Below are 20,772 nucleotides of genomic sequence, written 5' to 3'. Positions count from 1 at the left end.
TATCTGAGGTTATTGATATTTCTCCTGGCAATCTTGATTTCAGCTCGTGCTTCATCCAGTCTAGGATTTCTCATGATATACTCTGCATATAAGTTAAAAAAAGCAGGGTGGCAATATACAGCCCTGACATACCCCTTTCCTGATTTGGAACCAGTCTGTTGTTTCATATCCAGTTCTAACTGTTGCTTCCTGACCTGAATACAGATTTCTCAGGAGGCAGGTCAGGTGGTCTGGTATTCCCATCTCCTGAAGAATTTTCTACAGTTTGTTGTGACCCAGACAGTCAAAGGCTTTGGCATAGTCAATAAAGAAGAAGTATATATTTTTCTGGATCTCTCTTGCTTTTTTGATGATTCAGTGGAGGTTGGCAATTTGATCTCTGGTTCCTCTGCCTTTTCTAAAACCACCTTGAACATCTGGAAGTTCACGGTTCATGTATTGCTGAAGCCTGGCTTGGAGAATTTTGAACTTTACTTTACTAGCGTGTGAGATGAGTGCAATTGTGCGGTAGTTTGAGGATTCTTTGGCATTGCCTTTCTTTGGAATTGGAATGAAAACTGACCTTTTCCAATCCTGTGGCCACTGCTGAGTTTTCCAAAGTTGCTGGCATATTGAGTGCAGCACTTTCACAGCATCATCTTTTAGGATTTGAAATAGCTCACTGGAATTCCATCACCTCCACTAGCTTTGTTCATAGTGATGCTTCCTAAGGCCCACTTGACTTCACATTCCAGGATGTCTGGCTCTAGGTCAGTGATCACACCATCATGGTTATCTGGGTCATGAAGATCTATTTTGTACAGTTCTTCTGTGTATTCTTGCCATCTCTTCTTAATATCTTCTGCTTCTGTTAGGTCCATACCATTTCTGTCCTTTGTTGTGCCCATCTTTGCACAAAACGTTCCCTTGGTATCTCTAATTTTCTTGAAGAGATTTATGATCTTTCCCACTCTATTGTTTTCCTCTATTTCTTTGCATTGATCACTGAGGAAGGCTTTCTTATGTTTCCTTGCTATTCTTTGGAACTCTGCATTCAAGTGGGTATATCTTTCCCTATCTCCTTTGCTTTTTGCTTCTCTTCTTTTCATAGCTATTTGTAAGGCCTCCTCAGACAACCATTTTGCCTTTTTGCATTTCTTTTTCTTGGGGATGGTCTTGATCACTGCCTCCTGTACAATGTCATGAACCTCCATCCATAGTTCTTCAGGCACTCTGATACCTTATTACAGCCATATACATCATTGACTTAGATGAAATGGGACAAGCCCTTGGTCTTTCTACTTGATTTCCATGTGAAGTCTGTTACAGGGCTTCCCAGTTGGCACTAGTGGTGAAGACCTGCCTGCCTGCGCAGGATACATAAAAAGATGCAAGTTATATCCCTGGGTCGGGAAGATCCCTTGGAGCAGGGAATGGCAACCCACTCCCGTATTCTTGCCTGGAGAATCCCATGGACAGAGGAGCCTGGCTGTCTGCAGTCCATAGGCTCACACAGAGTGGGACATGACTGAAGGCACTTGGCATGCATGCATGCACGAAGTCTGTTGTGGTTAAAATCACCACTAGGGTTCTACCTTTCTTCTGAAGTCCACCTAACTTGTTTGCGTAAGTCCCCATCACCAGATAAATCCTCTATCACTTGATGGTGTGTTTTAGCATGTCCTTCTCCGTTTCCTTCTGCCTGTGCCGCCTCACTTCAGCTCAGTAGTCAGCGATCATCTGCAGGAGAAAACAGAGCACTCCTTGACCTTGATTTTATATATATGAGTAGATGAAAACCTCTTGCCAACAAGCCAGTTTATAAACTATATTCATTTTCTATTAATATATATAAATATACACATATATAGAATATAAATATTTTTAGCTGATCAAGTTATGTTTTGTGGTTTTTCTAAAACTTACTCCACTGTTTCCTCACCTAGACTAACAAATAAAAATTTACATTTAGTACATAATACTTTCAATTTTGACTTGTAGCAAATCTGGCATGGAACTTAAAACTAGATAGATGGAAATTGCTGAGCAATAGCAAAACTACTGTTTATTTACTGATACATTAATGATGATTTACACATTGCAAAGCATACTTTACTTTTCCCTTTTTAAGTTTCTTTCTTTTTTGCATTTGTCTGTTTTAGATTGCTGGCAGCATCTTTTAGCATTGTTAAAGGGCTGAATTCCCAAAGGCTTTCCTCTCTAAATCGTAGCATTGTTAACTGAACTCTGCTGGTTGGGCCTTTCTCTTCTTATAAAAAGCTATAAGGTGACCAAGCACAAGAGTTTAATTGAGGCACCAATTAAAATGTTGATGGTAAATACTTTTCCATGGGAGATGGAAAAGTAGTTCTGTTTGCTTGAGAATGTAAATTGCGTCATGAACTTGAGAAGCATTTTTCCTATCATGTCACATTCACTGCAGTAGAAGAGAGTATTTTATAAAACACTGACTCTTTTGAAAATACTAGATTTTGATTTCAACTTGTGTCTATCAGCCTTTGCTCACTTCTCTCAGTGGAGTCTGTGTTCCATCTGGGTAGACTTATTTGTCCAAGAAACATTGGAAGGCATTTCAGAATCACCTAATATGGCTTTTGTTTAGAAAGCGAAACTTGGAAATGGCACAATTGTAGTAAGCCTCAATAAGAGTGTAACCAAAGGGATAAGGAAATCATCAATTTGAGATAAACTTTCCTGTTACACCAAAGAGTCTCAAAAAAATGCATGAAATACACATGAATTTTTCTATGCTAATTCGCTAAGCCAGTGTTACCTGTTGCCAAGATTTGCATGAGTATTCAAAAAAAAATGAAATTATTCTGGTATCTTGCCCCTTTGTTCTCCTAGTTTTGAGATATAAGTGACACATGTCAATTGTGCAAGTTTAGTGTTCAGCTCAGTCACTCAGTCATGTCCGACTCTTCGAGACCCCATGGACTGCAGCGTGTCAGGCTTCCCTGTCCATCACCAACTCCTGGAGCTTGCTCAAACTCATTTTCTTAGATTCAGTGATGCCATCCAACCATCTCATCCTCTGTTGTCCCCTTCTCCTCCTGCCCTCAACCTTTCCCAGCATCAGGGTCTTTTCAAATGAGTCAGCTCTTCGCAGCAGGTGGCCAAAGTATTGGAGTTTCAGCCTCAGCATCAGTCCTTCCAATTAATATTCAGGACTGATTTCCTTTAGGATGGACTGATTGAATCTCCTTGCTGTCCAAGGGACTCTCAAGAGTCTTCTCCAACACCACAGTTCAAAAGCATCAGTTCTTTGGCGATCAGCTTTCTTTATGGTCCAACTCTCACATCCATACATGACTACCGGAAAAACCACAGCTTTGACTAGACAGACCTTTGTTGGCAAAGTAATGTCTCTGCTTTTTAATGAACTGTCTAGGTTGTTCATAGCTTTTCTTCCAAGGAGCACGCATCTTTTAATTTCATGGTGGCAGTCACCACCTACAGTGATTTTGAAGCCCAAAAAATAAAGTCTTTCACTGTTTCCCTGTCTATTTGCCATGAAGTGTTGGGACCAGATGCCATGATCTTAGTTTTCTGAATGTTGAGTTTTAAGCCAACTTTTTCACTCTCCTCTTTCACTTTCATCAAGAGGCTCTTCACTTTCTGCAGTAAGTGTGGTGTCATCTGCATATCTGAGGTTATTGATATTTCTCCCGACAATCCTGATTTCAGCTTGTGCTTCATCCAGTCCAGGATTTCTCATTATGTACTCTGCATATAAGTTAAAAAAGCAGGGTGGCAATATAAAGCCTTGACATACTCCTTTCCCGATTTGGAACCAGTCTGTTTTTCTATGTCCAGTTCTAACTGTTGCTTCTTGATCTGCATACAGATTTCTCAGGAGGCAGGTCAGGTGGTGTGGTATTCCCATCTCTTTAAGAGTATACAATGTGATGATTTCATACACATATGTATTGCAAAATTATTACTACAATAAAGCTATTTAACATATCACATTATTATTATTACATAATAATTATTATTTACATAATAAATTATATAATTATTATTTTGTTGTTATGGTGAGAATGTTTCAGATCTACACTGTTAGCAACTTTCAATTATACAATACAGTGTTATTAACTATATCCATCAGGCTAGGCATTAGATCCCCAGAACTTATTCATCTTATAACTGGAAGTCTATAGCCTTTGAGCAACATCTCCTGCATGTCTGTAACTCCCCATCTCCTGCAGCTACCATTTCAGTCTGCTTCTATGAGCTTGGCTTTTTTAGATTCCATATGTAAGTGAGATCATTCAGCATTTGTCTTTCTCTGACTTATTTCACAGATCTTGCCCCTTGATTGGTACCCAGAATCATCTTTCCAAAATTATTACCTAGAAAACAGTGTAAAACCAACACTGAAGTCCTTTTAGTATACTAATTCCCTGTGGCTATGGGCTTCCCTAGTGGCTCAGACAGTAAAGAATCTGCCTGCAATGCAGAAGAATAGAGGATTCTATCCCTGGGTCAGGTAGATCCCCTGGAGAAGGGAATGGCTACCCACTCGAGTATTCTTGCCTGGAGAATGTCATGGCCAGAGGAGCCTGATGGGTTACAGGCCACAGGATGGCAATGAGTTGGACACACCTGAGCAACTTCCATTACTTTCACTATGGGAAAATTAAAAAGAGAATGTTACTGTCTTCCTGTTACTGCTAATCCTCCAAAAGAATTCTATAATAATTTTTAAGGAATATACTATTCTTCCAAGAAAGGAATTAAGACCACCAAAGTTTATTCATCAGGGATGGTAAATCAAGCAGCTGTTTGTATCCTCTTCTGGGGACTGAAAGAAACTCCTGGTCCTAAACATTTTTCAGAATCAGCTCAGGAAAGTGGCAAGAACACTCAATGTACCAGTGATTTATAAGGATATTACACTCCCTTGGGAAAGTCCCTGAAATAAATCATGCCTCAGTTACTTTGTGCAAAGTGAATTTTTATAACAGCTATAGTAGAAGAGAGGAAAATTTCTATAGTAAGTCTGGAAATAAGTAAGGGAACGTCATGGGCTTTTTAGAATCAAATATTCCATTGAATCTCTAGAAGTGAATGAAGTTTTGTTCTGTCAAGCTGTGGAAAAGGAGCCAGATGTTCTGGTGGGCAAACAGCTTGACTCCTTGCCTCTACCCTAGAGACTCAAGTCTCTGACCTTGGTAACACAGAATTCCAAAGAACCTGCACATCTCCTCTGGGTTCCTAAGTGAAAGTAAGGATGTATTACTAGCTTCTGTCTTGCCTTATGAAAATTAACCAGCATCTTAAGAATGTCAGCTCATTCCTTCCAAAGGATCTATACAGTAAAGTTTCATGCAGTCTCAGGCATTTAAAATGTTACCACACCATATAAATCAACTATACTTCAATTGAAAAAAAAAAATTGTTGTCAAAGGTGGGGGCAGTGAAATAGGATCCAGAAGGCCTACTCTTTCTTGAGCTGTAAACAAGCATTTTCTATGTGCTCCACTCCTACATCAGCTGATTAATAAAACTAAGACCAGTTTCAGAATAGAGATGGAAAGAGATCATTTACTAAGGAAACCAGATTTGTTTTGTTTTTTTATCTCTTATCCCAGGAACTTAAGATCAAAGGAAAGCTATTAACAAGTGAGGTTTGCCAGCAATAAATTGATTGCCTTTACAACCTCACCAGAATGACAAGAAATAGCTCCATGGGCTTGAGAGGGAAAAGTTTGCAGACCTCAGCCCAAAATGCAAAGGAGCAAGAGGCATTAACAATAAAACATGAGCCCACATGCACCTCTTCAAATATTCCACTCTCCCTACAACTGTATCTGTATCAGTCTATTCAAAGGCTCCAGTCTGTGTAACTCTCGGTGAAATTCTCTCTTAATGAAGTGATGCCCCTGAGAGCCAAGCATTATTTGATATTGAATTCATGACTACCGTTAGGCATTAGAACACAGGGCATCCCTCTAATGGATTATTTGATTGTATATTTTATGCCACTCTTTCTCTAGAGCTTTAGAAACTCAAAGACACCTGCAATACACTTTATGCATGTGTAGATTGTTATTTTACATCTTAAAAATAGCACTGTTATTTTATTTCTTAAAGCCTGTACTCATGAAGCGAAATAAAAAATTCTCAGCCATATCAATCAGTTGAAAAAAATCAGATTCCTTGGATTTGTAGTGACAATATAAATATTCTATCGTCTATTCAGTGTCTATTTATATCTCCTCTTGAACTTCCCAGCATGGATGAAATATTTCATTCTGTCAGAAGAAGTAACACCCAAAATAAGATTACCTTTTAAGGAGAATGGGAAAAGTTTATGACTAGTTTGCTTAAGTTGTTAGGCTATGATATTAATACGACCAGGATTTCAGGTTCAAAGTATGAACCTGTTAGCTATCTGGGTTAATTTGCCTCCTACTTATTCTCTAAAATCAGCTTCCAGATGGCTTTTGTTATGTGTACAAAAAAGAACTCGACCAAGAGGGTAAATGGACCAGTGGAAATTGTCACTGATATGAGAAAAATGGCTCAGACCCCATGCCCTACTAATGGCAGGTAACAAATTCCAGTGCCACTTAAAAATGTGAGCACATTATTAAATTGAAGAGAACCCTACAAAGGTTACAAATTGGCAGACTGCCTGCCAAATGCTCCCAACAATATTATTTTGTTTTGCCCCTATAGTGTTTTTAAAACACTTGAGTCAGTTACCAATGTTCAAAAATTGGAAGATATCACACAAAATCCTGGGTTGCTTCTATGTCTACAGTCCTACTCAGTAACTTCAGCTGGATCTGAGCAGCAGCTGCTCCTTTGGATAGAGTGTGTGCTTTCTAGTTCACTACAGTCCCCACCACACCCCACTCTTGTGCTTATCTCCCTTCTACTATATATGTTACCTCCCCAAGCCTCAGACAGTACTGGTACTTGAGCTTATGATCTCCTGCGTGTCTCCTGCATGCATGTGTGCTAAGTTGCTTCAGTTGTGTCCAATTCTGTGAGACCCTATGGACTGCAGCCCACCAGGCTCCTTGTCCATGGGATTCTCCAGGCAAGAATACTGGAGTGGGTTGCCATGTCTTCCTCCAAGGGATCTTCCTGACCCAGGGCTCAAACCTTCTCTCTTATGTCTGTTATGTCTCCTGCATTGGCAGACAGGTTCTTTACCAATAGCACCACCTGAGAAGCCCATGATCCCCTGAGGTTCTTATATACACAATATGAACAGTTGTAGGATCTGAATCTGGAGGATGGCATGGCAACTCACTCTGGTATTCTTGCCTAGAGAATCCCCATGGACAGAGGAACCTGGCAGGCTAGAGTCCTTGGGGTTGCAGAGTTGGACAAGACTGAGCGACAAAGCACAGGATCTGAGTAGCTTATTTTGGAGGGGAAAAAGATCCACTCATTTAGTTGATGTCAATATTTGATTTGAAATTATAGAAAAGTGAGAGCTGCTGTATCTTCAAGGAAAGACTCAAGAACTTGAACTACTGTGGCTGTCTTGCTCATATCTCTGCCTGGGATTGTTTGTCTGAAGGTCTCTATGCTTGCATTAGCAGCTGTGTGTCACACAGACTGGGCCCTGTTATGTGCAAATGAATGGTGGAGAATGTATCTCTAGCTCCCCCTACCCATCCTCTTTCCCTAAAAATCTACAAGGCTTACATTACACACTTCCAGATCAGACACAAACCTACTTTCCAACCCGTAGATGTTCCTCTAGGGCTCAGGCCAGTGTTTCTGTAAAGAAATTTGCTGTGGCCTCAGTAGATGGCTAATAAAGCAGTTTATGGACTAAAGGTCCAGCTTGCACCACACAGACAATTTCCAAAGCTGCACATGTCCCAACAATCTTCCCCAAACATCCTGACAGTCTCTGTGGACCTATTGATCTGTTTTCTGTACCTAATCCTGGAATTGTTTATATTTCCAAGTGCTCATTATTTTATTTGATTTACTAATTCTGCAGATAATCATTTATCTGCCAAAAAAATTGTTTTGTCTAGTCAAGTAGACTTCTAAAATGTACCCTTAGGTTGATGATCTGTCAGTTACAGAAGACAAGCAATTCAGACCACAAACCAGCTTTATCCTTCCTGAGGCATAGCATCTAAGGAGCAAATACTATTTAGCTCTAAACCTCTCTGCTTTTTGAGCCAGTGTTGGCTGGGTTGCAATATGCTATGTGTCAGTTCTGGTGGGCAAGTCTACAAGTTAAAGATGTCTCTTTCCTCTGTAAGGCAGAATTCAGCATTTGCTCAGCTGGAAAAAAAAACTCATTAAGAAATAGGTTGAGAACTTTGATGGCATTGCTTAAGTTTATGCAAACGTTGTCTCTGTGTAGAGCAGGTACATATTGAAGCTTACCTGTCAGGAATCTTATGATGGCGAGGAAACCTTGCAGAGGACTTAGCTTGTGCTGTCCCTCTGTGTGCCAGTCTTTATTTATTTATTTTCAATTGAAAGATGATTGCTTTACAGTATTGTGTTGGTTTCTGCCATACATCAACATGAATCAGCCATGAGTACAAACATGTCCCCTCCCTTTAAAACCTCCCTCCCACCTTACACCTCATCCCATCTCTCTAGGCTGTCACAGAGCCCCAGTTTGAGTTCCCTGAATCATACAGCAAATTCTCACTGTGTGTTCCTGTCTTGATGATCATAAACTTTCTCTGTAACCTTGAGACTATAGCTGGACAGGCTGAGAGTTAAAAGCCACTGATATCACTAAATGAGCTATTACTGGTAGATTCAGCATAGTGAATCATATAGAAGTCTATTCCCATCTTCTGTGTAGTCTTACTATTTATATGAGCCTTGCCTTATTTTTTTTTAAATTACTTCTGTGTCATTTCAGCAGCCCTGTAGACAGTATGATGGAGTGGTGGAGAGTTTCTTTGGAGCCAGTCTGTCTGGGGTTGTATTGGCTGCATGATCTTAGGCAAGGCAAGATATTTCTCTTCTCTATGCCTCAGTTTCCTCATGCAAAATGGGTATTAGGAAAATATAACCACTTATAAGGTTGCTGTGAGGATAAATGAGATGATAATGAAACAGTGACTAACTCAGTATAATGACTGGCATGTAAGTAAACACTCACTTAAATGTTGATTTCTTATTATTTCTCCAGGAAGCACAGTGTGCTAGGCTCTAAAGAGAGCTGTCTGGGAGTTTCATGGTGCCATTCAATGCATTGAAAAGGTTTTCTATTGATTCAAGTGTCTACTGTTCTTCATGTCAGCTCAGTATCACAGAGGATAGCATTAAGAACACACTCGGCTAGACATTACTTTATTCCATTTAAAGTCATTGTTTATTGATAATGGAGACACATGCTCTGCAACAGTTTCAATTTACTCTTCAGTGACTATTGTCACAGACCTTCAAACTAATGGAGCTTTAAACAAAAGGGAAGCAGAAGTGGAACGAGCCTGGGGGCTGCCTTCAAAGTGAGATCGCTGGGTAAATGGCGAAAGCTTCTGGCACTGGAACTGGCTATCAGTAGATGTGAAGCTGGGTTGTTGCATACGCAACAACCATACATAAAGTGTTTTGTGTTGAATACATGTATGTATGTGGCTCAGTCCCTTCACTGTTCACCTGAAACTACCACAACATTGTTACTCAGCTATACGCCAATAAGAATAAAAAGGTTTTTAAAAAAGTGCTTCTTGCTGAAAATGACAATACTCCCAGGGCCCTGGTGAACTAGGGTCTCATGCCCCTCTCAATCTCAGCATTAATGTGGTGGTCCAACCAGAGACCCCTGGGGTAATAACGGAAGAGCCATACGATCTATTTATGCACAAAGTGTTGCTTGAAGACTGAATAAATATGATCTCATACAGATACTGGGTTAGCCAAAAAAATTCATTCAGGTTTTTCCATAAGGTCTTATGGAAAACTCGAGCAGACTTTGTGGCCAACCCAATACATTTAGATACTTTATTTAGGGTATTGTAACTGGGATTACTCCCAATCAACAGATTCTGGAAGTACAGCTTAAGATGATCTGAAAACCTGCCTGACCTGTGCGTGTGTGTATGTGTGTGTGTTCAGTCGTATCCGACTCAGGTGAACCTGTAGCCTATGAGGTTCCTCTGTCCATGGAATTTTCCAGGCAAGATTTCTGGAATGGGTTGCTATTTCCTACTCCAATGTCTTTTTAGTCCAAATTTTGGAAACCACTCTCCTTAGGCTAATTTCAAAAAATATAGGAGAACAAAAGAGTAATATATGAAAAACAACAGTGTATGGCATTCCTCAAAGGTTGAATAACCACATTTTATAGAGAGCTTGAAGGCAGGAGGAAAAGGGGATTACAGAGGATGAGATGGTTGCATGGCATCGTCGACTCAATGAACATGAGTTTGAGCAAGCTCTGGGAAATGGTAAAGGACAGAGAAGGCTGGCGTGATGCAGTCCCTGGGGTTGCAAAAAGTTAGACATGCCTGAGTGACTGAATGACAACAACATAAAGAATAGAAGCAAGTATCTGCTCTTGGATTTTTCTTAAGCAAAATTATAAATTATTGGGAGGTTATGAAATTGAATATCTCTTGCTATTCAGTAATCTTGGTAAGCCTCCTCCTTTCTCTGAATTTTGTCTTAGACGGAGTGCAGCTGACAGCTAGAGACAACTCTTAGTTTGTCCTAGCCACTAGACTATGAAGAATCTCCTCGTGGGTACTATCCTGTCGGTCACTGCTTCTGCCCCAATCCCATTAGAAGTTATTCACATTTGGCTTTCAACTAATTCTTTTAGGTTTGTGCATATTATCACTCTATGTAAGTCTGTGAGCATTTGACTCTTTTAAAGTATCTACACCTCACCCTTTTTAAAAAAATTATTTTTAGAACAATTTTCAGTTTATAGTAAAATTGAAGGGAAGGTACAGAGATTTCCCCAATGCCCTCTTGCCTGCACGCATGCATAGCCTCCCTCATTACCAGCATCACTCACCAGAATGGTACATACTTTACCAAGGATGAACCCACAGTGACACATCACCCAAAGTGCATAGTTTACTGTAGGGTTCACACTCGGTGTTGGCTTGAATAAATGTATAATGACATGAATCCATCACTATAATATCATATAGAGTATTTTCACTGCCTCCAAAATTCTCATCCCTCCTCACTCATTACAGACACAGCACTCTTTTTCCACAGAGGATATTAGCACCGAAGATATCCATAATGTATCAAAGTGTCAATGATCCACAGATCCCAATGGCATATGAAACTCTAGAACTAATAAAGTAACTTATATTGTAAAGAAATGCATTTAACTTATTTTTATTTGTACTATTGACTCTGGAAAAATAGAATTGTATGTGTATGTGTGTGTGCATGATTTACATATGCATTTTCATAATATTTTATTTTAGGAATACTTATTTCTGCTTCTGTGTTATACCACTCCACATGGGCAAAATTGAAATCTATCTGCATCTGGCAAATGTTTTTTATTTATGTTTTGCCATGTGCTTTAAGATTGAAGTAGAGATTGTGACAGAAACCCTGATAATATGTACTAACATCACTCAGGAGATTGGTCAAATTAAACACAATTTTTAACTTTGGTTTAATCATAAAATTAACAACATACCCCTCTCTTACCTATGTCAGAGAAGCTGCATTGTCCTGTTTCTTTATCCTCTGCTCCGTATCAAAAGTCTTGTCTGACATCGACTCCTAACCGACGTGTCCGTTGTCTTAATACCAACATTAGCTGGTAATACCTTGAAGAGCAGATTGTTTAACTTTGGGTTTTACTTTCCCCATCAATAAAATTAACCACAGCATCATCTAAGCTATCAGTGGTGTAATGAAAGATAGGAATACTTATAAATTAATAAAGGTGAAATTATTGAAGGCGGATTTTGCCTCGGTTGACTCACAGTACTCTGAATGGACAGTTTCAGGATTTGGGTTTGCACTGGTCAGAACTTTAATGCCCAAGTCAGATAAAATTCATATCAGCTCTCCTGACCACTTCCCAGTGGAAGAAATGAAATTCTATATTAAAAGTTACTATTATATGAGACCATCTGTCACTTCTGAAAATGAAATAATTTGATTGGTTTTTATTTTTTGAATGATTCAAGTATTGCCACACTACCTGGATGAACTTGAAATGAACCACTTATCTATTTTATGTTATGTTGCTTTCTGTGTTTTTCAATCGTATCTGATTTAACTCCACAATGGATCTCCAAGTATCTCAGTTAGCCTTACGGCCTAACAAACTAGCCCAACAACTTTGTTATTGTCTAGTCACTCAGTCATGTCTGAATCTTTTGCAACCCCATGGACAGTAGCCTTCCAGGAGCCTCTGGCCATGGGATTTCCCAGGGAAGAATACTGGAGTCGGTGGCCATTTCCTTTCCTGGGGGATCTTCCTAACCCAGGGATCAAACCCTTGTCTCTTGCATTGGCAGGTGGGTTCTTTACCCCTGAGCCACCAGGAAAGCCCCAAAACTTAGGGGCTTTCAAAAACAAATATGTGTTATTAATTGTAATTCTGTGGATCAGCTGGGCAGTTCTTTTGTTGAGCCAGTTTAGCTGATCTTCAAAGTCAACTGACAATTCAGCTGAGAAAGGATGGTCCTGGATGGCCTTCCCTGTCTGGTGTTTGGGGAGTTGGGTGGTCAAGGGGACCTCAGCTGGCCTGACATCCTCCAGTAGGCTAGCCTACTAATCAGCAACAGAGGGCAAGTCCCAGCACATGTCAAGCCTCTGCTTCTGTCAAATTTGCTCTTAACCCATTAGCCAAAGCACGTCACATGACCAAGGCTAGAGTTAGTGTGGAAGACACTCCCCAAATGTGTGTGTATATAGAGATATGAAACTTTGGTTGCCATTCCTGCTAGAATTATAAACCTGTTCAGTCACTGGGTCTTCTTTTTTGAAAAGCCATTCTAATATAATTCTGTATAAACTGTCAGAAGATTCTGATCATTTCTCCCTTTTCACCAGGGTTCCTGAGCTACAGGAGTCTATGTTGCAGAATTTTATTTATAATAAGGTTTCTTTGAATTTAGAAGACCACTTTCAAAATATCTAATGAAAGCAGGAGGATACAGTGGCAAAAATATGGCACTAGGCCTAAGCAGGCATGCTTTCTCACCAGCATGATGTGGGGTGAGTGAGGTAATTAGGACAAGTCCCTCCCTTTCAGTGAGAATCAATTTATTCACCTGGAAAATCAGGGACTGGGATAAAGCCTCCACCTGACTTTGCTATTCTACAACTCTAAAAGGGCCTGATATGTGCAACAATACAAAATTGATTCAGGGCCTCAATAAACATATGGATATATTTCTCTATAAGGAAAATATTGACCTTGGCAAACTCAGGTTAATAAATTTTGATATTTGCCTCAAAATAAATCAATACCCACTTTTTATCTTCACATAAAGTAATACTTTTATGAGCCAAAGCTAGTGATGGAAATGAATTTGCCTCTAATCCTAATAAATGCATTATATATAATGTAATATTATTACAGATCATCATTCATTATGGATGGACATTCTTTGATTTAGAACAAGGGTATTATACTCTTAATTCATCATTCAGTTAACTTTTCTTCTGAAGGAAAGATTAAAAAAACATTTCTCATTCTTTTGGGACCATTAGTACATGAAATAGTATATTCATTACATAAGAACACTCAGAGCTTTTAAGCTATCAATGGAATCTTGTTTAGTCAGCTAAAGTACATGTATTACCTTGTTGTATGGGTACAAAGTGATTCAAAGCAAGATACCTTTTAATCCTCTGAGGAAAACAGTTGCATATTTCTCTGGCCTGCTTTCACTGTTAACGTTTCCTATTTCTTCTTGTTTTCCTTTGGATTTGGCAATGACCATTAGATGAGGTTTGTTTTTTTTTTTTCTAAACAAGGAACTCAGAAAGAAATGAAGGCTCTATGTACCTGCTTAGCAAAAAATTATTCTGACTATAATTTTTCTCCAAAATGAAACACAATATTAACATTCACAGAGTAGCACAGGTAGAACCCATTGACCATTCCACTATAGAGCTCCTAAAAACATCCCTTTAAAAAATTGCTAATATTTGAGGTCAGAATATTCCTTGGAATCATTTGCCCTCAGACTCAGTATAAGGAATTAGTAATTTTCTAAAATTAAAAAAATGTTGTAAAAAAAAAAAAAGGAGTATGTCAAGGCTGTATATTGTCACCCTGCTTATTAAACTTATATGCAGAGTACATCATGAGAAACACTGGGCTGGAAGAAGCACAAGCTGGAATCAAGATTGCCAGGAGAAATATCAATAATCTCAGATATGCAGATGACACCACCCTTATGGCAGAAAGTGAAGAGGAACTAAAAGCCTCTTGATGAAAGTGAAAGAGGAGAGTGAAAGTTGGCTTAAAGCTCAACATTCAGAAAACGAAGATCATGGCATCTGGTCCCATCGCTTCATGGGAAATAGATGGGGAAACAGTATCACTTTATTTTGGGGGGCTCCAAAATCACTGCAGATGGTGACTGCAGCCATGAAATTAAAAGACGCTTACTCCTTGGAAGGAAAGTTATGACCAACCTAGATAGCATATTCAAAAGCAGAGACATTACTTTGCCAACAAAGGTTCGTCTAGTCAAGGCTATGATTTTTCCAGTGGTCAGGTATGGATGTGAGAGTTGTTCTGTGAAGAAGGCTGAGCGCCGAAGAATTGATGCTTTGGAACTGTGGTGTTGGAGAAGACTCTTGAGAGTCCCTTGGACTGCAAGGAGATCCAATCAGTCCATTCTGAAGATCAGTCCTGGGTATTCATTGGAAGGAGATGCTAAAGCTGAAACTCCATTGCTTTGGCCACCTCATGCGAAGAGTTGACTCATTGGAAAAGACTCTGATGCTTGGGAGGGTTTGCGGGCAGAAGGAGAAGGGGACGACAGAGGATGAGATGGCTGGATGGCATCACCAACTCGATGGACGTGAGTCTGAGTGGACTCCAGGAGTTAGTGATGGCCAGGGAGACCTGAGGGCTGCAATTCATGGGATCGCAAAGAGTCAGACATGACTGAGCAACTGAACTGAACTGAATTTTGTAAAATAGACAGGAAGGGCAAAAAGTGAAATTAAGGAAGTGGGGGACTTCAGTAGTAGATGAATGAATTGGCAATCCTAATTTTAACTGTTTTTTTGTGTGTGTCTCTTTACTGTTTCTTCCATTACTGGGACATAACTGCAGAGGTCCCCTTTTTCAACATGACTTACATTTTTTTTCAAAACAGAGTCCCCTTCAGCTCAGTAATAAAGCCCAGACAAGCACTGGATTCAAAGCCTCATTTTGTTAACTACATATTCTAGGACTTTGGACAAGTCACTTTGAGAGCTTCAGACTTCTTCATTCTTTAAATGCTGTCAAGATCTATCACATAGGACATTAGTTATAATCAAAAATCATTTGTTGTATGGACTGCATCTAGCAAAATGCCTGCTGCTGCTGCTGCTGCTAAGTCGCTTCAATCGTGTCCCACTAGGCTCCTCTGTCCCTGGGATTCTCCAGGCAAGAATACTGGAGTGGGCTGCCATTTCCTTCTCCAACGCATGAAAGTGAAAAGTGAAAGTGAAGTCACTCAGTCGTGCCCGACTCTTATCGACCCCTGGCCTGGAGCCTATGAGGCTCCTCCGTCCATGGGATTTTCCAGGCAAGAGTACTGGAGTGGGGTGCCATTGCCTTCTCCGGCAAAATGCCTAGTACTCAGTAAATATTAGTTTTCTTTTCCATGCTTTCCTTCTGTATCTCCATGTCCATTAAACCAAAGTTTAAAGGAAAGAAAGAAACCACAGGACAGGGGCATCAGGGGGGCTTCTCACATGCCTTCCTATCTATCCCACTCTCTCCTCTCTCAAGGATCTGCTGCAGGTGGGGTGGTGGGGATCTCTACAAGCATCACATCTTCCTCAGAGAAGTATTTTCTAACCAGAAGCCGGGGTGGGTCTCCTACTATGCACTCCCTGTTCTTCTCTGCACTTTGCACACTTGCTACTCATTCATTACAATGACTGACTTTCTGTTACTGCTAAGAACATAGACTTCTGTGTCAGACTGCCTAGATTCAAATTCCACCTCCTCCACTTATTATCTATGTGACCTTAGGCAAGTTACTTACTCTTTCTGTGCCTCAGTTTCCTCATCTGTAACATGAATATTACCTACCTCAGTGGGCTGTGGGTGGGGGTGTAAGAAAGGCTGATCAGTTCTGAGCAATGATGAAAATGTTTTACTACTGACCTTTATAGCTATGAAGCTTTCTATACTTGATCTGAGCTCAGAATTTAAATTTTTAAAAAAACAAATATGCTGTTGATAGATTGATTACTTTTGGATCAATCACCAGTCCTAAACTGGAATATAAAATATTTTATCGGTTATATATAACAGTATTTGCTTCTAGTCCAATAACTGTGACACTTGAACCTCAGCTCGATCTTAGCTCAATTCCTGATTCTACCACTTACATGTTATGTGACTCTGGGAAATTTTCTTAGCCTCCATAATCTCACCTGTAAATGCTAGTCATACAGATTTGCACACAGTAAGCTCAGTCCACGGTTTGCTGTCATATGAGTGAGACCTCTGGCCCATCCATCTCTGTATTCTGTCCCTCACCAGACACCAAAGGGTATTTTGGAGAGTACAGTATTGCCCTTCAGGAGTTAATTGTAATTTCACTTTAGAAAGCTTCCTATTCTGCATGATTTGGGTATTTTAAAAGAAATCCCAGCACCAACTGAATGGCAGTGAAAGAAGGGAACAATGAAGGCACCTTCCACCAAGCACTAGAAAGCACTGAAATTTCTAGCTGTATTCAGCTCTTGTAAAATGAACTTTAATGTAGGCTGGACTTCTAAAATTTAACTATCCCAATAAGGCCTTTAAAAAAATATTCAAATCTTCAGTTGGGACCATGATACTCTAGGCATGTGAATGAATGGCTTTCCATTGTGTGTCAATGTCTATTGAATGGGGAAAACATCATGCTCTTCTCATTAATTCTCTTTTTAAAATAAGTCCCTTTGCTTTAAAAGATGTTTTGGGAGGACACAAACCTTGCGCACACTCTAGGTACAAAAAAAGGGAAATTTTAGATTTATGATGAAAACATAAAACCAAGCTGTAAGCATTCTAAATTTAATGTGGATAGCGGATACTATACTAAGTGGACTTAGATCATAAAGTCCTGATGGCTAGTCTGATTATTCATCTTACTTTCCAAAAGTGTTGTGGTTGAGATAAAAGAAAAAAAGGATAGAGAGAGATGTTCTTATGGAATTTTAAATTGTTTTTCACATAAAGCATGTTTTTCTCAAAGCCGGATTTACCTAAATTCACTGACAGCTGGAAGTCAAATGTATTCACATTAAATTGTCTACATCACAAGATTCCAGTAGATAAAATACATTTCATTTATTAATGTAGAAGAGACCCTAACTCCTGTATTTAACCAAATATGTTTCTCATCATTTCTAATGCTTAGAGAGGGGTATGTGAGAGAGAGAGAAGAGAGAGAGAGATGATGGTCGGTTTTTTCATTTGACAGTGTATCATTTTTTAGGTTTGCTTTCTGTTTGATTTTGCAAAATAGGAAGAGGCTGACCATCTACAATGGCCCAGATTTTGATAGTTCAGGAAGTGACCATAACCATCTCCACTCAGTTTCTCTGGAGCCTTCCATCTCCTGCTTCAGTGTTCCTACATTCCTGGAAAATAAAAAGAAACACAAAACTTTAGGAATAGTAAGACAAGGGTTCCTTTTATTGCTAGAGAGAGCATAGTACCTAGAGTAGAAAAATTTATTCAAGATTCTCAAGCCCCACCCCAGACCAACTGAACCAGAATCTGTATTTTAAAAAGTGATTTGTGTGAACATTAAAGCTTAAGAAGTAGTGCCCTAGGAGGTCGCTCACACTGGCCACCTCCAACCCCAGGGTCTTTGGAGAATCCCTGTGACATTACAGTAGAATTTGTAGAACTGGAGAGTAAGAAACAGCCAAGGGTGTCAAGAAAACATTCATAGCTCACTACTCATTGGACAAATTCTCTAGGAATAGGTGACTTAAGGGCTGTGAAAGTGGAGGATTTCAAGGAGGAATGCAGATACTACCTGTTTGTAATTGGAGAAACCAGACCACAGGTGTATAGCGATAGTTAGGACCAAGTCTCAAAACCTATAAATGATGACAGGAGGCACTGGTGAGCCTGTTCAAAATCCACAGTTGAGGGGTGAAGAGAGAGAGGAAGCTGGGGGATGCTATAGTGGCAAGTCTGTGAGGAGCTTGCCAAACCTTAGGAAAGTTTTGTGTGTGTGCACAGACTGATTCTTGAACTGACAATAGTCACACCAGTTTTCTACCCCTTCAGAGGTCTGGCCAGCTTCTTACAGTGACCAAGTATAGCCCTTCATTCATCCATAAGTCAACTATCTGGCAATGTTATTTCTCCTGATATGCATCAGAAACTTTGCTTAATTCAATTCAATATGTATTTATTGATTGAATATATTAGGCACCATAACTATGACTCAATTTTTTAATTAAAAAAAAGAACTTCCAAATAGTCAAAATCGGTGACCAAGTTCATCAGTAAAGCTCATAATTCTCCCATGTAGAATCAGGGTAGGCCTAATTCTGAACCTATGTTTATTTATCTATTTTATTCCACTGTACATACAATTCTGTACACACATGAATTTGAGCAAACTCTGGAAGATAGTGGAGGACAGAAGAGCATGATACGCTGCAGTCCATGGGGTCGCAAAGAGTTGGATACGACTTTGTGAACAACAACAACAACACACAATTCTAGCAAGCCTGGTTATCTGGTTTCCAAGTCCTCCATGGAAGACGTAAAGGGACAGGGCAGTCAATGCTATTGCTACAGGAAATTGCACTGATCCAGCCAGAAGAGCAATAGATTGTCCATAAAGAGAGGACCAGAGATGTATAAATAGACACGAGAGCTCAAAAAGCTCTGCTGTCTGGAGTCTTTTTTTTTTTCATAGCTATTACATTTCCATGCACCTCACAGGACCTGGGCCTTGAAATGTTATACCAGTGCAATTGATTCTTAAAAGGGAGTCAGTCTTCACAGAAAGTTACATCATATTCCCAACACAATTTGAAAAAAAAAAATGAAAGAAATTCCCTGGCTGTCCAGTGGTTAGGACTCAGACTTCACACTTTCATTACTGGGGGTCCAGGGTTCAATCTCTAGTCAGGAAACTAAGATACTGCAAGCCACCTGGCATAGCCAGAAAAAGAAGAATGAAAATTATGTAACATATTGTAGGAAGCTGTCCATGCAGAGAGGCTCTGGAAGAAAAATCAGGGTGCTTGAAAGAGCAGCCCAGCATTTTAGAGGAATTTGCAAAGGCTCAAGCTATAAAATTCGGGATATGGGCAGCTTTAATATGTTTTCAAAAGGATCAAACTTACCTGGGATAATATTAATAAATTGAAATAAGGAACACTGCCTCTGATGGACTCTAATTTCCACTATCTGCCTTTTACGTGAATGAGACGTTTGTACAAGCTTGTACATTCGTGAATATACACAGCATTTCCCATCACATCTGAGGACACAGAGCTGTCAGCACACTCCTCATATTTCAACCCCTGTTTCTAGGTTCTTGAGCATTATTTCAATTAAGCCTCCAATAAGCTGCAAACAGAAGAATCATGGCCCTTATTTGTCTGCTCCTTAAGAATATTCAGAAATAGGGGTATCTGGGCGGGGGGCGGGGGAAGCTGCTTTAGTTAAACAAAATATGCAACAATTAATTCTCACCGAAAAATTGGAATATCTGTTTGTAAAGTATCATGGAAATTATAAACACAATCAACATATAGTAGTATATTGATTTGGTGTATTTAGTACAAATATGTGTATTATATCATGTTATTGCACCCATAAACTAGAAAGAGAAAGGGAGAGAAACAGAACTATGTCAGGAAAAATTCTTAAAAAATACACTAAATATTCAACAGTGTTTTTTCTCCTCTGGGAAATAGAATTACTTGCATATTTACTTTCTTCTTTACATCTCTGCATTCTATGAAGTTTTTGCAAAAAACACAAGCATGCGTGTGCACACACAAACACACACACACAATACCAGTACTTCTGTTCGGAAGGAAAGGAAGAAAAGACGAGAAGAGGGAGAGAGAGAGGAAGGAAAGAAGAAAGGAAGAATGGGAGGGAGAGATGGAGGATCTGGTGAGGAAAACTGGCCCACTGATCCCTGAAGTGCCACTTAGCCTTGCAAGTTCCCTCATCCTTCTCAATAGGAGTACCCTGCCCCTTTTTATTAATGACACTTCCCTGTCGCTGTCATTGATTATTCCACACACCCAGTCCCTGAGACTGTCCCTTTTTGGTAGCTGATAAAACCAAAGCATAAGAATAAAGACATGCAAAGCCACAAAGCTAGCTGTGGTACAGCCAGAGGCTGGGGACACCCACCAGGTGGATCACTCTCCCAGCAACTCAAGGTTCTCTGTGACTCTCTTCTGTTCCATATGTGGTCAGGTTGTTTTCCAATTTGGAAACACACCTGTGAACCAAAAACCAATCCTGAGCTCATACTGAAGATCATCCCGTCATGAGTTGGGGCAAATTAGGACAGGCTGGAGAAAGAGAAGACATGGGTGCAGGCAGCTCATTTGAAAAAGCTGTCCTGCAGCTCATTCATTGCTCAAAATAAGCAGGGCATTCATCATCTA

General features: G+C 39.7%; 1 protein-coding gene and 1 non-coding gene across 2 annotated transcripts in view; both read left to right on the top strand.

The window, feature by feature from the left end:
• The window catches only part of RORB (RAR related orphan receptor B), a 210,976-nt gene that overhangs the window by 92,259 nt on the left and 97,945 nt on the right, over window positions 1-20,772 (top strand). The window lies entirely within an intron of this gene.
• On the top strand, window positions 16,253-16,322 carry LOC138989032 (small nucleolar RNA U2-30). The gene has a single exon (XR_011465277.1). It is a non-coding gene; the product is annotated as a small nucleolar RNA U2-30 (small nucleolar RNA).

Source organism: Bos mutus, chromosome 8 (assembly GCF_027580195.1).
Source record: "Bos mutus isolate GX-2022 chromosome 8, NWIPB_WYAK_1.1, whole genome shotgun sequence".
Classification (NCBI taxonomy): Eukaryota; Metazoa; Chordata; class Mammalia; order Artiodactyla; family Bovidae; genus Bos; species Bos mutus.
The sequence above is the reverse complement of the archived record's forward strand: the minus strand, read 5'-3'. Positions and strand labels throughout refer to the sequence as shown.